At 43.6% G+C, this 18,317-nt stretch overlaps 1 protein-coding gene across 1 annotated transcript in view; it reads right to left on the bottom strand.

Annotated features, from left to right (window-relative positions):
* CHD6 (chromodomain helicase DNA binding protein 6) overlaps window positions 1–10,319 on the bottom strand; it is a 214,427-nt gene extending 204,108 nt beyond the window's left edge. The window contains exon 1 of the mRNA XM_025399445.1: window positions 10,228–10,319. The gene's annotated coding sequence lies outside the window, so the exon portion shown is untranslated. The remainder of the gene's footprint in view (window positions 1–10,227) is intronic.
* Between the last annotated feature and the right edge of the window lie 7,998 nt (window positions 10,320–18,317).

Genomic DNA, 18,317 nt, shown 5'->3' with positions numbered 1-18,317 from the left:
GCTATTGTGATCATGATTATTGAGAGATCTGGGGAAAAAATCTATCCTAATAACCCTAAGTCATATAAAGCACGTGTGAAAAAAATCTTATGCACATCATTTACAAATAAAGCAAAGGTTAATTTACAAGCATTTTACCGTGATAAAAGGGAGGGATATGCTGAAAAGTTTCCATTAAGCAAAAAAATAGTAAACAAAATTTACCAAAATAGTACAAGCACTATACCACGATATGAGGGAGGGACATGCCAAAACGTTTCTAGTAAAGAAGAGCTATTAAAATACCCATTCTTACTAATTTAAGACATGTAATATTTCATTGATAGTATCTTTATTATTTTAGAGAACATTAAAAAAATTACGGAGACTTTCACACATTCACTCCTAATCTCTGAGCACGCCTGTCCCATATTTCCCCCATGAAATTCTAAGGGAAATTCTCCTATGTGGGTTTTCAGGACCCTAATCCTTGGAGGTTAAGGGAAAAGTCCTATACAGCAAAATGGGAACTGAATTCTAATCAAGGCTTGACCGCAGATTAGCTCTGTGACCTCACAAACATCTACATGACTAGGACCCCATTCCATTATGCGTAATGAAAATGGATAGATGTCTTCAGAGGTACCTTCTAACTCTACTCTTCTGCAATCCTGACAAGCTAGAAAGAAGCTTTGCTTTCTTTTCAGAGAATCTAGTAATGATGGTGACCTGTGTAAGACCCGGTAACGGTTAAATCTGCCACAACCACACTCATAAGGGCAAAAACAAAGCTTAGTTCAAGAGTAAATACGCAACACAGTCAAGAACATGCAGGGAGAGCTCTGTTACATGAAAAGGTGCAGACACAAAGTGCAGATAAAAATGGACAGAGTATGGTTATTTTGTGTGTAGCTTATGAAATCACAATATTTTAGTAACATCTCACACAGCATTCCAAGGACAAGTGGCAGTGATGGGAACAAACCTGAAGCAAGGAACCTCCAAACCTTTTATGCTTAGGATCTGTCCAACTATCAGATCTAAATTCCAACACACTGGGCTTTCCAATTCTTTTTTGTTTTTGTTTTTTTTTTGAGACAGAGTCTCGCTCTGTCGCCCAGGCTGGAGTGCAGTGGCCGGATCTCAGCTCACTGCAAGCTCCGCCTCCCGGGTTCACGCCATTCTCCGGCCTCAGCCTCCCGAGTAGCTGGGACTACAGGCGCCCGTCACCTCGCCCGGCTAGTTTTTTGTATTTCTTAATAGAGACGGGGTTTCACCGTGTTAGCCAGGATGGTCTCAATCTCCTGACCTCGTGATCCGCCCGTCTCGGCCTCCCAAAGTGCTGGGATTACAGGCTTGAGCCACCGCGCCCGGCCGGCTTTCCAATTCTTTAAAACCCTATGGCAAGAATTCAAATACATGCCCAGAGAGCTGGGCACAGTGGCAAGTCTGTAGTCCCAGCTACTCAGGAGGCTGAGGCAGGAGGATCACTTGAGCCCATGAGTCTAGCCTGGGTAACGTAAGAGACCCAGTTTCTATAAAACAAAAACAAAAACAAAATACATGCCCAGAGATCTAGAACTTGACATCCTTATAAGAAAGTCAGACAAAAAAGCTCAAAGCAGCAAGTTACAAAATGTTAAGCCCCCTAATCAGTGACACTTGTGTCAAACAGAAGCACCTGCCCAGACAACCTACCACCAGTCCCTGCTCTGTGAGTATACAACCACCCTTACAACAGAAATTAATGAGAAAACAATGCTGATCTGCAATGAACACCAACGAGAGACTACACAGCATTAACTCACGCCATAAACAAAACAGACACTGCTGCATTATAAATTTTGCTATGCTGGCAGCCTTATCCCTGATTTTTAAGGAACCTTCCAATTCTAATGTTCTATGAGTCTATAAACCACATGGGACATCCGTTACTGTCTCTCTTGCTTCAAGAGTCACTGCCTAAATGACTAACAATTTCCTGCTTGAAAATCTAAAACCTAGTAAATATATCTAATAAAACTGCTGTATGATTAGACTCACTTTGTTATGACTGGACAGCATTTTTTAAGCTACAAGTCTACATGTGGATCTGTGTTTACTTTTTTTTTTTTTGAGATGGAGTCTCACTCTGTTGCCAAGGCTGGAGGGCAGTGGCACGACCTTGGCTCACTGCAACCTCCGCCTCCTGGGTTCAAGCGATTCTCCTGCCTCAGCCTCGCAAGTAGCTGGGATTACAGGCATCTGCCACCATGCTTGGCTAATTTTTGTATTTTTAGTAGAGTCAGGATTTCACCATGTTGGCCAGGCTAGTCTCGAACTCCTGACATCACATGATCTGCCCACCTCACCTACCAAAGTGTTGGGATTACAGGCATGAGCCACTGGTGCCCAGCCTGTGCTTACTTCTACAGTAATTTCCTTCTTCTTGTTAATCACAACATAATTTTCAATTTTGCAATAGATTTCGATCAATATACTAGAATCAATCTTATCACTGATTTTTAGGAGTTTAAAACTTGTATTCCCCCTTTACAAGTAGATGGGGAGAGGAGACGGAGAAGAATGTGCAACCCCGAATGAACCAAAGAAACTGCTTCTATTAACAAATCAATTTTTAAAATACATTGGAAAGGGAACAGAGAATAAGACTCAGTCTTTCAAGGCAGGCTTGGTAAATGTTATTTTGAAAAAACAAGATTCCCTTTATAAAGTTAATTGATAAACCTGATATACTTTGTATGGTAAAAATATCCATTACTGGTCTAAAGTAATGGGAACCCCCATAGCCAGTAGTTTTTTTATAGAGAACAGGAGAACTACAGTGTTACACTTAAAAGCTGCCTATCTTCAATCTTAGTATGAAAGAAAAAAGCTTCAAAAGTCATGTTGAAAGACATCATGCATGTTAGTCATAGACAGGAAGGGTCATAAGGCCCTGCTGAAACAGCTACCTTGATTTTTGTAAAGCCTTACAAGACACATCTAAATTTATCCTCTCATCTTACTATTTTCTGAACATTCAAATCAACTTTCAGATAAAAATAAAGAGACAAATATAAATAGGTAAATAACTGTCAAATTTTATTATACGGTTTGCTTAGACTTGTTTTAGGTTAAAGGACAATCTTGTTTCCTATTATATTTTCCTTCACAGACACAGAAAAAAAACCACCTTTGCTCCAAAGAGGGTAGAGATGCTAAAGGGTCTAGAGCTGTGCTGTTCAATAGTGGTACCGCTGGCCATGTGTGGCTATTTAAATTTAAGCTAATATTAAATAAAACTTAAAATTCTCATCCTCAGTCATACTAGCCACATCTTAAGGGCTTGAAAACCATCAGTGACTAGTAGTTCCCATGCAGATACTGGACACCTCCATCATAACAGGAAGTTCTACTGAACAGTGCTGATCTAGAACAATGTTTCTCAAACTTCAATGTGCACAAAATCATCAGCATGTTAAAACACAGACTCCTGGGAACCCCAGGTGGTCTATTTCAGTAGGTCTGCAATGGGGCCCCAAAACTTGCATTTCTTTTTTTTTTTTTTTTTTTTTTTTGAGACAGAGTCTCACTCTGTCACCCGGGCTGGAGTGCAATGGCGTGATCTCAGTTCACTGCATCTCAGTTCACTGCAACCTCTGCCTCCAGAGTTCAAGCGATTCTCCTGCCTCAGCCTCTGGTGTAGCTGGGATTACAAGTGCGTGCCACCATGCCTGGCTAAGTTTTGTATTTTTAGTAGAGACAGGGTTTCACAATGTTGGCCAGGCTGGTGTAGAATTCCTGACCTCAGGTGATCCACCTGCCTGGACCTCCCGAAGTGCTGGGATTACAGGCGTGAGCCACCACACCCGGCAAAACTTGCATTTCTAACATGCTCCAAGGTAATGCTGAAGTTTCCCAACACTATGATTAGTGAAGAACTAGTTTTTGTTTTTGCTCTTTCCCAATCTACGGCCAAGACTTTCATAAAACACCAGAAAAAATGAATTTCCAGGAAAAAATAAATTAAAAAGGACTACAATTATAAACTAATTGCTTTTATTATTAGATTCAACAAACCATTTTTCTAACCATCTGCTATAAAAGCATCTACATGCTTCTTTTCAAGTTCTGTACTCACCTTGTCAGACAGGTAAGCAGTCCACAGACCTGCAGGAATCTGTAGACTACTTTTAGTAGCCTGATCCACAAGAGCTTATTTTTTTTACATTTTTACACTTATCTTTCTGGAGCTGGTCATTAATGACCTCTTTCATATCCTCTATCATTTCCTCAGTACATTTTTACAACTCAAGGCAAAACTGTTAATTCCATTAAGCAAAATACCCCTAAATCCCTTAAGTGATATTATACCAGGTTTACTTAAAGTAGCAATCTAATGGTGTCATCACTTATAATGTGATCTGATTCTATCATGGGATCAACAATAATGATGGCTTAACTTTTTCATCCAAACCCATAGTTTAATTTAGACTGCCAACAGTGCAAGAATTGCTAAGCCAAAATACACAATGAGCAATAATAAAGTCTCTGTGTTAAATTATGCAAAATTCTTTCCGTAAATAAAATCTATGATCTAGACTTAGCTTACCAGACATAATCCTTCAAAGTATTTCTTAGAATACTGATGGTTTTTCTTGGATCCAAAGTAGAGTCCAGATATATTTCTTTACTCATATACACTTAAGGAAGGAACAAACCAAATAATCAAGTCAATGCCCTTCACCATCTGCCTAAAGCTTAGGTATTTTCCCTAATCTAATTATTATTATCTATTATTAAACAAAATAAACTGATTTTTCTTCTATTCAACTTCTGGTCTGGCCCAACAAAAAAATCTCCAGAATAACTTTAAGTTTACCACCTCCTAGAGTTATTCTTAGAATTTTTTTGTTACTCTAATATTGTTTTAGCAATTTGCTTGACTTATTAAGTAAATAAGAAGGCTGTGAGAACTTTAATATAAAATTCTTTTTATATAGTAACACCTGGTTTTGTATGTATGTTCCCTGTAAAATTTTTGGCAGTCTAAAAATAAGCTTTTATGTTCAACCACACATTATTTTAACGAAGAACACCACTAAAAATCAGCACTAATGGAAGTTGCAAAGCATTTCATAAAAGTCTGGGGAATATAAAAAATGGAGGGCTTCTTTTAATTATTCTTCAGTGTAAGAAAGAAAATCCCTTTTCCTCCTAACATACTGAATGAAGCAATAGCAGAATTAGTAAGAAGTAGTATTCAAAGCAAGAAAATGGCTATGGCGCATTTGCCATAGCCACCCTTCTAGTCCCATCTGCAGAGGCAGATGTGTGAAAACGAAAAGCCGAGGACCCTCAAGAGCCCCCATGTCTCCCATTCCAACCTTTAACTCTATCAGGCTGCAAGGGCAAGGGCAAGGAACGCTTCCATGTGATCGCAGGGAGGGAAGAATTTGGGGGATAATCCCAGGGAATGCCTGAATGCTGCCAGAGGGATGCAGTTCTTCCCCAAGCCCAGGCCAACTGATCAAGGCTGAGATCGCAGAACTTGCTAAAGGACAAAAAAGGTCCAAAGAAGTCAGCATCCAGGCAGAAGATTTTGTTCATGCAAAGCAGTTGTTCTAGAATGACCTAAATTAATGACCCTTAGAATTTTTTTGTATGCTGGTGGAAAGGTATGGGGGTAGGGGTATGAGAGTCACGGATCCGTTTGAGAATCACAAAAAGCAATGGACTGTCCGCTTATAAAATACGCAGACACAAACAAAAATTTGCATACTATTTTGGGGCTTTCACAGACCAGCCAAAGACTCCCTAGGGGTCCACGAACTACAGGATAAAAAGCCTAAACCTTTAGGTAGGAACTAAAGATCTCTGTTACCACAGTAGCTGGAACTTTTAACCTGAAGCCAGGCTTTTACATAAAGACAATCTTAGAATTAAAAAAAAAAATTCCAAAACCAAAATACCTTGGTCACATAGTATATAAGAAAATCCAAAATATATTAAAAATTTAACTACTTGATAAAGAATAACATATTTGATCCATAAAGTGCGATCAGTGACTATCCCTTACAAGTATCCTTAATAAAGGGGTAAAAAAAAAGGAAATCTTCCTTTACTTATTTAGAAAATTCAAATATGTATCCATCGCTTTCTACTTATGTTTGGATTCTTGTCCTGGTTATCTTACAATTTGACTTCCTAGCATCCTGAAATTTTCAAATGCTGTCTTAGTATATTATTGAAATAGATAACAAAAGCACCACGGGAGTCCGTTGAAAACTTAGGTTTGTTCCTTGCTAAAATTTCTAAGTCCTTCATTATGACTATAAAAAAAAAAACGTTCAATTTAAAAAAAAAATCCTGACTCTTCAAAATAGGAGCAATTTAAGTTATATCATATACACTCCATTACAAATTCTAAAGGTTGCAAAATAGAACAGTGATGGCAAACAACATAATGAATAAATGTAAGAGGATGCACAGAATCACTATTTACTGACTGTAAAAACCAACAAATACAGGTACTATAGGCAAAAATAAACATTTTTCTTTGGATTTTATGCAGATGATTTAGTTCAGAAACAGGGACAAGCATGGATATTTTAAAATAACTCCATTTTACTACCTTCAGGACTTTTATGGAAGTAACAGAATTTCTCATGAGGGTATCAACGCCTCCACAACATGAACCGAAGAAAAGAACATTTTGGCAAAGGAAAAAGTGACTGCATTCTCCCTCTACTTCATGGTTATTACTGTACCAGGGTACACCTGAACTCCTAAGTGCCCCAGGAAGACCACTCCTACACCATGGAGACAAAGCGGGGGAAAGGGTGTCCTCACTGTATTTCAACACTCCTCTTCAGTGACAAATTCCTGAAACGGAAAAGTAAAAATGGATGCACGTGTAGAACTTAGGGAAGGTGTGTTAACTAACCTAACACCATACCACTAAAATACAACAGTACGCTTGAGTTTTTAAACAGATCTTTAGAGAGAACTATTGGTGAAAAGGACATGTCTTGGATACAGATGATCTGGGTTCAAATTCTGGCTCTATCATTGATTACCTTTATGGCCTTTAATAAGTTACTTCATTTCTCTGAGCTGCAGCCCAGCCTCATGAAGTGGCTATGAAAGCAAAGGTATTTTTCCCAACTCTGTAGCCCCAGTATCTGCCTGAGTACTGGACAAATACCAGGTATTCAATCAATGCTAGTTCTTTTTGCTCCACTCACAAGTGTGTCACATTCCATTGCAAAAAAAAAAAAAGTTCTCTAGGGAAGAGATATCTCAGCCCTAGCTATCATTTTATGTATTTCAAAGAGTTTTCAATATAATAACCTGGTATAGGAGAAGGCAGGCAATCCTATGGAATTCACTCCACCTCTCACTAGAATTAAACTAAAGCTCTGCATGAGCAATGAAGTATAAGAGAATCATTAAATATGTATTAAAAACAAAACTATTTCAAGCCGCCTTATACCAGGCAGGGAAAGGGGAAGGACGGAGGGAGAGTACAGCCTCCTCAGTTGATATGGATATACTGTCACTGTCCTATACCAAAGACATTTTTGCAGGTAGAATCTCTGAATCCTTAAACTTGTTCAAAGAGATTCAGAACATGGGTGGTCCGTGAGTGATCTCATTTAGTAATTACCAATTAAAGTCTTTCCATGATAAGGTGAAAAACATAGGCACCTACAGGGAGAATCAAGCCTGATGTTGTGGAACCTCATGGTATAACACAGGAAGACATAACCACAAACTCTGCTTGGGGAAAAGCCATACTTCCAAGAAAACCAAAACATTTCTTTGAAACTTATATAAACCAAGGAGCTCTCCAAGACATAGTAGCCCAAGGGCCGCCTGTTGTTTCTAACAGGTTTTCTGCAATGTTAGAGCAAAATCATAAATAAGATGTGGTTTCTAATGAGATATGATTCTGCTTCAGGTTTTCTTTGGTATTTGAAATATACAAAAAGTAAATCAATAAATACAAAAACAAAACTGCCAAAGGTTCTTCCAGAAATGCAGCAGTTAGTCGTATTTCTCCCACTTCACTTCTAACTTGTCTTTCAATTTCTTGTGTGGTTTGCCTCAACTAATACATTGATGAGTTCAGAGAACTTCCAACTACACAAATAATAAATTATAAAAAGTATAAAGACATAGAATATTTAAAAGTTATAAAAATGATCATATTGAAAGAGTCTGCAGTGCTACTAAATGTAACAGAAGAGCTAAATGTGAAAAACAAAGAAATAACTGCAGAATAAAAAACGTGACTCCAGGGAAACTGTGATACCACACTGAAACACAACTCAATTTCGCAACAGATCCAGATTTACTTCGCCCATGGCCAGACTATACCAAGAACAGTACTGTAGTTTGGTTATTAGTAGAGAGACTCCAAAGCTAACAGAAAGGTGGGGAAAGATGTGTGCAGGCTAGCTTTTAGTCGCCCACTAATCAAGAAAAAAAGTTTAAATTCAAAAGAACTTATAATTCACCTATGAAGTCTGCCCTGGAACAAAAAGAACTCCAAAATTAATAATCTTACCACTCCGCATTTTCCCAAGGCCTTTGGTTATAATGATGCATTGCTTATAAGAAACCACCTGCTCTGTTTGGCATAAATCATGTTACTTGAGGATTCATGCCTAATCATTTTATCACACACAGATCTCAAATCTTCTTTCTGTTGCCAGAGAGCCATAAAGTTCACAAAAACTCTCTCTCTGAGGTTGCCAACCTGATTTTCCAATTTGGCTTATAGTCAAACTCGACTGTGCCATGAAATCAATGGGACAGACCCCCAGTAAGTCACACAGCTCACATCAGCCTAGGGAGCAAAACCAAGTGGTCTGCCCCGGTTTTTTTCCCCAAACGCCACAAACATATTTCCACAAAGTACATCGAAATTGGGGTCCCACTGGGATGGTACTCTTACATACTATCTGGGAAACCATAATCAAATCTCGGGCAATATTTCAGACATCCTGGAAACTGTAAATATTTAAAATGTGTATTTTCTGTGTTCGTGGATCTGCCACCAGAAACGAGGAGTTTTCAGGGGGTGGGAAATAAGGCACACACAGTCCCAGAGAGATGCTCAGAGATGCCAAGGATTCACCAGAAACCTTGGCCAGATTACTAATGCTCCATAAACCCTAATTTGGAGAACAGGGGCCTACAAGATCAAAATTGAATCATACTGCCTTATTAGATCCCACACAACTGAAACCATAGTCACATTAGTCATAACTGGAACTAGGAATACTTTATGTACACAAATATAAAGTGCCTGCTTATGCATTTTTAATTGTATCAAATAAAACTGAAGCTGCAAACTAACTCAAATTTCAATTATCTCACTAGTGAGGGGATTTCCTAATAACGCCTTTTAAAAAAACCCAAGTAGCTGCCAACCCTCTGCACATCCGACAGGCATGTCCCTGGAAATCTGGGCGCAACGGACTCCGTTACTTCTCAACAGCGAAGAAAATAAATACCTTGAAGAGGACAGATAGATCTTTTTTTAAAGCTCAAACATGCAATCTAATAATGCACAAAACTTGGCAGCGGGGTTGCAGGACCCCTCCAGGGCTCCAATTTTCGGGGCGAGTGCGCGCTAGTGCGTAAGAAGGGGGCGGAGGGGGTGCGCGATCCGAGGCCGCGCCGGGGCCCCCGCCCCCTCCCGGAGCAGCAACCTGGCACCAGCCCACCCTCCTCCACCCCTGCAAACAGACGCAGGACGCGAATAGAGCAACTTCTCCGCGGGGGCGGCGGCGGGAATAGCGGTCACCCCCGCCCCGCCCCAGCGCGGCCGGGCCCGGGGGTCCCACCGCGCCCGCCCCGGGGGGACCTCTGCACGCCCCGCCCCCAGCCGCCAGGCCCGCGGCCGGGGTCTGCCCGGACCCCCGCCCCTGCGCGCGGCCCGCAGCGGCGCACTCCCAAGGACGGCCGCCCGACCCAAGCGAAAGCGGGAGCGGGAGCCGGAGCAGGAGCCTGGCGCGGCAGAGGCCGCCCCTCTCCCCAGGCCGCAGGCCGCCGCCTGCCCTCCGCCAGGCCGCCCGCCCGCCGGCCGCGCTCGGACCCCAGCCCGGCCGGGCCTGGACGCCGCCGCAGCCCCTCATCCCGGCTCCATTCATAGGGGCACCCTAGCCCGGCCGGCGGGGCGGGGCCGGGGACCCGCGGACAAGGCCGGTCCGCCGAGGCCAGGAAGGAAAATAAAAAGTTAAGAGAAGAACTTACCTAAAATGGCTCCTGCAGCAGCCAAAATACAAACAGCTATTATTTGGTGAAGTTTAGCTCAGACACCCTGCAAGGACACCCTAACCCATCTCGGGCCCGCCTTCCCTGTCGCGCCATTGGGCTTCGCCGGTCCAAAACACAGAACCATTGGTCTTGCCGGCTGCCGCTCAGGCAGAAGCCCATTTCAAGCTTGCTTGCAGGGGCGAGTGATGGGCTCGCTCCATTGTGCTCGTATTTGCATGGATGTGATCGCGGCCTTGATTGGTCGGCGCTGAGACTGCCCCGCCCCCTGCCTCGTGCCCCCCGCCTTGGAGACGCCGCTGCGCGCGGCCCCGCCCCCCCGGGACTAGCGGCGGGGCCACGGGGGCGGGGCGGGGCCGGGGTCCCGCGGGCCGAGGGGGCGGGGCGGGGTCTTGCACGCGACGGATCGCAGGCAGGGGGCGGGGACCTGGGGCGCGCGCGGGGGCCGGCGGGCGTTCAGCCCGCAGGTGGAGGTCTCTCAGGTAGCTGGCTAGCTCTCTGGAAGACCTGGGGCTGGCGTCTCCGCGGGTGGAAGAGGATGTGGCTGGGGTCCCGCGACACAGGGGTTCCGCAGGGGCCGAGATCTTGCCAGCAAATGCAAGGAGAGGCGAGGGACCCGCAGGTCAGGAAAAGAAGATCCTGAGTGGCCAAGGGAACAGAGGAGCAGCCTCCAGCCGCGTCTCCTGCCGCTCAGCCCGGCTCACTGGCACTCTTGGCTCCTGACGGGCTTCTTCCCAAGGCCCCGCGCACCCGGGAGTTTTCCAGCCCCGCGGACCCTGCAGCGCCTTGGCTAGATCTCCGTGAAATCAGGTGTCGAGATATGGTACATTTATTTTCGGGCCTGTCGCCCCTACCATCCTTGTAGCATCCTCAAGGACAGGGCCTAGTGTTTGGCAGAGATTCAACTAATTGTTACACTCTCGAATTCATTCGTTAGCAGCTAATCTTTGAGTGCCCACAAATTCCAGACATTGATATAAAACGGGATATTGCAGTCAACAAGACAAAGCCCTTGCTTTCATGGAGTAGGCGAAAGACTAAATACAAGTGGCAGGTAGTGATAAATGCTGTGAAGAAAATAGATAGAAGAAAGGAGGGAAATTAGACCAAGGTTTAGGAATTAGGAAATTCCTAAATTAAGAAAGGAGGGATGGAGAGTTTGCGCTGCCTGGCTGAATACTCTGTATGGCATCTCATTACTGCCCCCTCCCACCCTGACCTTGGCAGCCACCTGCCCTCCTTGCGCCCTGCTTGCCCATCGTGTTTCCTAAGCACCGACTAAAAAACTGATTGGATTCTGACTGTAGAGGCTTATTCTACCTCAGTTAAAGCAGGAATGATCTGAGTCTGATGATTCTAAGAGCAGTTTGTGGGATACATTTAGGATAAGCACATTTTGACTGTGTCAGGGGCCATGATAATGATTTAGCGGAGCCTCACTGTACCCCCAGAGAGAGAGAGTATTTTTAGCTTCTTTGAAATCCCAGTTTTCCGATGGCTTTCAGCCTGTGGCCCTAACTCTCTTGTGAGTAACACTCTTCACTTCTTGGCAGACACAAGAGATTTCTCCAGCTTGAAAACAGAGGCAGCAGCCCCCTGCTGCCTATCTCTCTCATTTGTGTGCATTTCTGTCATTTGACTCAAGGCTGGCCAAGATGTCTCATGGTCTTTCTTTCCTCGTCTTTCTTCCTCCCTTAAACAGATATTTATTAGGCACCAACTATGTTCCAGGTATTGTTCTAGACACAAGGGATGCAGCATTAAACAAGACAAATAAAATCTTTGCCCTCAAGGAGCTTACAATCTAGTTGAGGATGAGATAGAGAGTTATGCATAGATCCTGAGGATCTCCAATTTTGCCAAGCTGCTGGTGAGTGAGTATACTGAGGGTGACCCACCTGCTGCTGCCTCCTGGGGACAGCATGCTTGACCTTCTGAACCAGCTGCTTCAGGAGCTGAAGTTGAAGCTGAGGCAGGACCAGGCAGCTGGTAGCCACAGCCTCTCCAGCTCAAACACCAGAATTACAGGTTCCAAAGCTCTCAACAGTGCCCATGGTACTCTTGGCTCTCATGTCTTGAAAGAGGCTGGGAGCAGAGTTGGTTTTTTGTTTGTTTGTTTGTTTTTGTTTTTGTTTTTTTGAGATGGAGTCTCACTCTGTTGCCCAGGCTGGAGTGCAGTAGTGTGATCTCAGCTCACGGCAAGCTCTGCCTCTGGTGTTCACACCATTCTCCCACTTCATTCTCCTGAATAGCTGGGACTACAGGCACCCGCCACCATGCCCGGCTAATTTTGTTTTTGTATTTTTAGTAGAGACGGGGTTTCACCGTGTTAACCAGGATCCTCTCAATCTCCTGACCTCATGATCCGCCTGCCTCGGCCTCCCAAAGTGCTGGGATTACAGGTGTGAGCCACTGAGCCTAGCCAGGGAGCAGAGTTTTATCAGAGACAGATTTGGTGGGTCCTATGTGGGAGTCAAATGACCCTTCCTTTGCATAATAAAGTCTCTTGCCTACAAAAGTTGAAATAACATAAATGAGGTGGTACTCTAGACAGAAGGAGGAGCGTGTATGTACCAATGCAAGAGGCAGCCTGGGGAGGTGTGAGAGCCAAGAGAGAGATGGAAGGTAGACTTGTCAGTAATTGCTGTTCTTAAACATTGAGAAAAGTCAGCAGCACTTAAGAAGTTAGATATACACAGAGACACAATAGTAAGTCACCAAAAAAGAAATCAATAGAAGTATATGACTGATTCACAAATGAGTGGGACAGGTACAACCAAAGGAACAGTTTGGGGACTGCATTTAGGAGAGGTGGCAGGCTTGACCTTATCCAGTGAGAGTCAGGTCTGCAGAACTGAGAGGAGTTAGTGGAGTCTGACCCAAGGTACTTCATCAGGAACCAGTGGGGAGGATCTGGAGGGGAAAGGGAAACAGAGACAGCTAAGTTGCTTTTAGCTGTACCCATTCATGGCAGTGTCTTGGCCTGCGTCTCCAGAGACAGAGCCTGATTCTATAGCGTAGGAGTAAAGCAAAAGGAGTAAAGTAGGGAGGAAGGAAGAGCCAATACCAGGATGGTTATTAATCTGGCCTCCACTAAGTATGGCTGATTGCTTCTGCTCAAGGGATTATCCTCCGAGAAGCCATATAAAATGAGTCTCAGAATAGCCTATGGGAGGGGGAAGGGAAGGAAATCTATCCATCAGCTCATCTCATTGGATAAAGACTCACACCAGTTGTTCATGCATAGGTGCCAAGTGGGCTTCTGCAGTGTCCCAAAACTCAGTGTCAACAGGGAACCTAGCAAGAGGCACGTGGCAAGGCCACGAGGCAAAGTACTGTCAGGGTGCAGCTGTGTGAAGTCAGATGGTGCCCACGCAGAGCTTGATGCCACAGCAGCTGCTGGAACGAAAGATGATTGATGCTACAAGGGTGATGCCAGTGATGCACAAATTTTTGTACCATATAGTGTGCCCCATTTCTAAAGGGCCCCAGAAAAGCAATCCTTAGGAGCTCTGAAGGGAGCCACAGAAGGGCTTCCAGCAGTTCTAGAACTTTCTTATAGTAACACCACAAAGAAAGAGTTGCATCCCACCTGACTCTGTTCTCTCTTGCCTTCATGTCTCTGTTCACTTGTCTGTTTCCTCTGTTAGACCATGAGCTTCTTTATTGTTCTTGTTGATATACCTGTGGCAGGTAAAACAACTCTTTTCACCAGCCCATTTCATTTTCCTCCTAGGTTCATAATAAAACTACATTTCTCAGTAATCAGGTAGGCCCATGTAATTGAGCTCTGGGTAATGGAATCTGGACAGAAGTGGTAAATATATCCCATTTCTGGACATCCCCTAAAAACTCCCATGAGATCTTCCAAACTTCTCCTTTCCTCATGCCTGGCCAGGTGCAAAAATATTGAGTGGAGGACTCAGAGGCCCCAGAAAATGGCAATGGTGGCTCACTGCATAGAGTAGAACCTCTGTGCTCACTTGCACTGGATCATGTTGTAAGCAAGAAATAAAATCATGGTGTCAAGTCACTGAAATGTGAAGGTTGTCTGTTACAGCTATTAGTATACCCTGTCTGATACAGTACTTGTCTAACTTCATTTGATTCCATGTCACTCCAGGGCAGGGACTGTGTTTGTAACTCAAGCACAAGTGCAATGCGTGGCACATAGTAAGCGTTTCTTGAAGTATGGACAAGAATGAATGAGCTGATACCTGAGCCTGGTCTCAAAGATCAGAGGTAGAATGCCAAGCAAGGTGGCAAGTAGAAAGTGTTCCTTGAAGGGGGCATAGCATGTGTAGAGGTAGAGAAACTAGGGAAAATAGAGTCAGTTCTCAGCACTGCAGAAGGGTCATGGATATGGTTAGGGTGAGGCTAGAAAGAAGGCAAGGGCCAGATCACGAAAAGTCTTGTATGTTACATGAAGGAGTTTGAAATTTATCCTACAGGGATCATTCAAGGATTTAAAACAAGAATGTGATGTCATCAAGTTTATCTTTAACAAACACCTCTCTAGCTACCTGGAAAAGGATGGATTAGAAAGGGAGAGTCAAAAATGCAAAAATTTTTTTTTTTTTTTTTTTTTTGAGACGGAGTCTCACTGTGCCTCCCAGGCTGGAGTGCAGTGGCGCGAGCTCGGCTCACTGCAAGCTCCGCCCCCCGGGTTCACGCCATTCTCCCGCCTCAGCCTCCCAAGTAGCTGGGACTACAGGCGCCCGCTACCGCGCCCGGCTAGGTTTTTTTTTGTATTTTTAGTAGAGACGGGGTTTCACCATGTTAGCCAGGATAGTCTCGATCTCCTGACCTTGTGATCCACCCGCCTCGGCCTCCCAAAGTGCTGGGATTACAGGCTTGAGCCACCGCGCCCGGCCTAAAAAATTTTTAAAGCAACATTTCATCTTCTCAAGTTATTTGTCCCATAAGATTTTCCACTAAAAAGAGGTTTTGGGGACAAGTTAGTTTGGGAAGTTGAGTATACTGTAGCCCCTCCTGGAGGTTCTTGGAGATTCCTGTTCACATATTAAAAACCGTGAGAGGTCCTGCACTAATGAAATCTGTTAAAGTTTAATGTAATAGTTCTCAAAATTATTTGACCACAGAACCTTTTCTTCATTGAACACCTATTAAAACTGGTATCACAGCTGGGCGTGGTGGCTCAAGCCTGTAATCCCAGCACTTTGGGAGGCCTAGACGGGTGGATCACGAGGTCAGGAGATTGAGACCATCCTGGCTAACACGGTGAAACCCCGTCTCTACTAAAAATACAAAAAATTAGCCGGGCGTGGTGGTGGGCACCCGTAGTCCCAGCTACTCAGGAGGCTGAGGTGGGAGAATGGCGTGAACCCAGGGGGCAGAGCTTGCCGTGAACTGAGTTTGCACCACTGCACTCCAGCCTGGGCAACAGAGCAAGACTCCGTCTCAAAAAACAAACAAAAAAACTGGTATCACTTAGGACTCAATTTGCCTGCATAAATATGAGAAAACGATATAAAAAGATTAAAGTTGATTTCTGTCTTACATAAAAGAAATTTGGGAAGCAGGCCATCCAGGGGTGGCATAGCAGCTCTCCGGTATCTTCGGGAATCCAGGCTTCAATGTTTTTGCTCCATTATCCTTAGCTTTCATTCCCAAGGTCACTTCATGGTCCAAAATGGCTGCTGGAGCACCAGTCCACATGTCCTTGGAAGGAAAAAGGAAAAGCAAAGTAGAAAAAGTGGAGCTGAGTCCCTTAAACAACCTTCCTGGAAATACTACACATTTTTGCTTATGTCTCATTGTCCAGAACCTGGTCATGTGACCATGCCAAGCTGCAAAGGAGGCTAGGAAATCTGGTCTTTTATTTTGCTTTTCTATGTGCCAAGTTAAAAATTGGGTCTGTCACTAAAGAGTTGAGAGACTTAACTAGCAGTTTCTGGCACAATGCCCTACAGAAATAATGTTCCACAGAACCTAAATTGGGATAAAATGACTAAGTAAGGAGATTGATTTTTTAAACATTTTTAGCAGCTTTATTGTGGTATAATTCACATACCATACAATTTGCTTACTGCAAGTATATAGTTTGACGATGTTTAGTAAGTTTATACAGTTGTGCAACCATCACCACAATCCAGTTTTAGAACATTTCTGTCACCCTCAGAAGTTCCTTGTTCCCACTTGCAGTCAATCTCCACTCCCACCCCCAGGCCTGAGAAACCATTGATCTGCTTTCTTCTTTAGAGTTCTGCCTTTTTAAGAAATGTCATATAAACAGAATAGTACAATATGTAGTGGTCCGTGTCTGGCTTATTTCACTTAATGTAATAATTGTGTGGTTCATTGTGTTGTAGAGAGTTTTGTCAGTTTGTACTTTTTAAAATTGCTTGAATGGCATTCCATTGTCTGCGTATGCCACCTTTTATTTATCACTTACCAAATGATGGACATTCAGATTGTTTCCACATTGGGACTATTATGAATAATGCTGCTATAAACCTTCAAGTAGAAGTCTGTGTGTGGACATATGTTTTCATTTCTCTTGGGTAGATGCCGAGGGAGATTGGTGTTTAAAATTGAATTCGTTCATTGAAAAGATATTTATTGAGTGCCTATTACTGACAAGTACTGTGCTAGATGCCAAGGATACAGTAGTGAATAAAATTTGACACAAACTCAGCCCTCATGGAGCTTGCAGTCTATAGAAGAGAAAGGCATTAGTCTAGTAGTCATGCGAATAAATGTAACATCACAGCAGTGGTAAGTGTATGCCATAAAGGAGGGGTATAAGATACTGTGAGAGATTATGCTAGAAGGATCTGCCTTTGTCAAGGAGGTCAGGAAAGCTGCCCTTGAGCTGAGATCTGGAGTGTGTGAGAATGTAGTCACTCTGATTTCTGTGTTTCAAAGTAATATATCTTAGGAAGCCATATACTTATTTCCAATAATGCTGCCCTTGCAGACATGTCTGAGCCAGTTTATAGATATGCTGGTCTTGGGCCTATTTGTGCTTAAAGTCTCTGTGTTTCAATCTCTCAGAGTTTTTGAAAACTGTGAAGCAAACACAACTCTCTGTCAGTAAAGGTACATTTTCAGTCATTTCTCTCTCTCTCTCTCTTTTTTTTTTTTTTTCAGAGACAGGATCTTGCTACGTTGCCCAGGCCAGTCTCAAACTCCTGGCCTCAAGCAATCCTTCTGCCTTGGCCTCCCAAAACACTGGGATTACAGGTATGTATCACTGTGCCTGGCCCATCTCTTATATTATTTTCTGTATGTTTGAAATATTTCGTGATTAAACATCTTAAAAATGTACTTTTTAGTTCCCTTGAGAATTGGACCTGCCAAGCAGCCCGGCCTTTCTTGTCAGACCCTGACCTTGTTCTCTCTCTGTGGGAAGAGGAGTCATGATCAGAAAGTGACTTCTGGAACCTGGAACTGAGGGGATGATGCTAATAGCCAGTGTTCTGGAACTATACTGGTCCAATCCCTGTATCTCCACTGTAGGGGTGAATCTGCCACGAGGCATTCTCCTTCCAGAAGCTCCATTCTCCAGAACAAAGCTGGATAGACTAGTTAAGCCCACAGGCTTTGAAGCCCTACAGATGTGGTTCAAATCTCAGCTCTACCACTAGTGTCCTTAAGAAAGTCACTTAACAGGCCAGGCATGGTGGCTCATGCCTGTAATCACAGCACTTTAGGAGGCTGAGGTGGGTGGATTACCTGAGGTCGGGAGTTTGAGACCAGCCTGGCCAACATGGTGAAACCCTGTCTCTACGAAAAATACAAAAATTAGCTGGACATGGTGGCACACACCTCTGTAATCCCAGCTACTCAGGAAACTGAGGCAGGAGAATTGCTTGAACCTGCGAAATGGAGGTTGCAGTGAGCCAAGATTGTGCCACTGCATGCTAGCCTGGGTGATAGAGTGAGACGCCATCTCAAAAAAAAAAAAAGAAAGTCACTTAACTTACAGTTTCTTGATTCCAATAATAGGGTTGTTGTGTGGATTAAATGATTCATGCCAGGTGCTTAGCACATGGCAACTGCTCAACAAACTGGTTATTACTATATAATTATTACAGCCTTTCCTC

Source organism: Theropithecus gelada, chromosome 10 (genome assembly GCF_003255815.1).
Source record: "Theropithecus gelada isolate Dixy chromosome 10, Tgel_1.0, whole genome shotgun sequence".
Taxonomy (NCBI): domain Eukaryota; kingdom Metazoa; phylum Chordata; class Mammalia; order Primates; family Cercopithecidae; genus Theropithecus; species Theropithecus gelada.
This window is presented reverse-complemented; position numbering and strand designations above follow the sequence as displayed.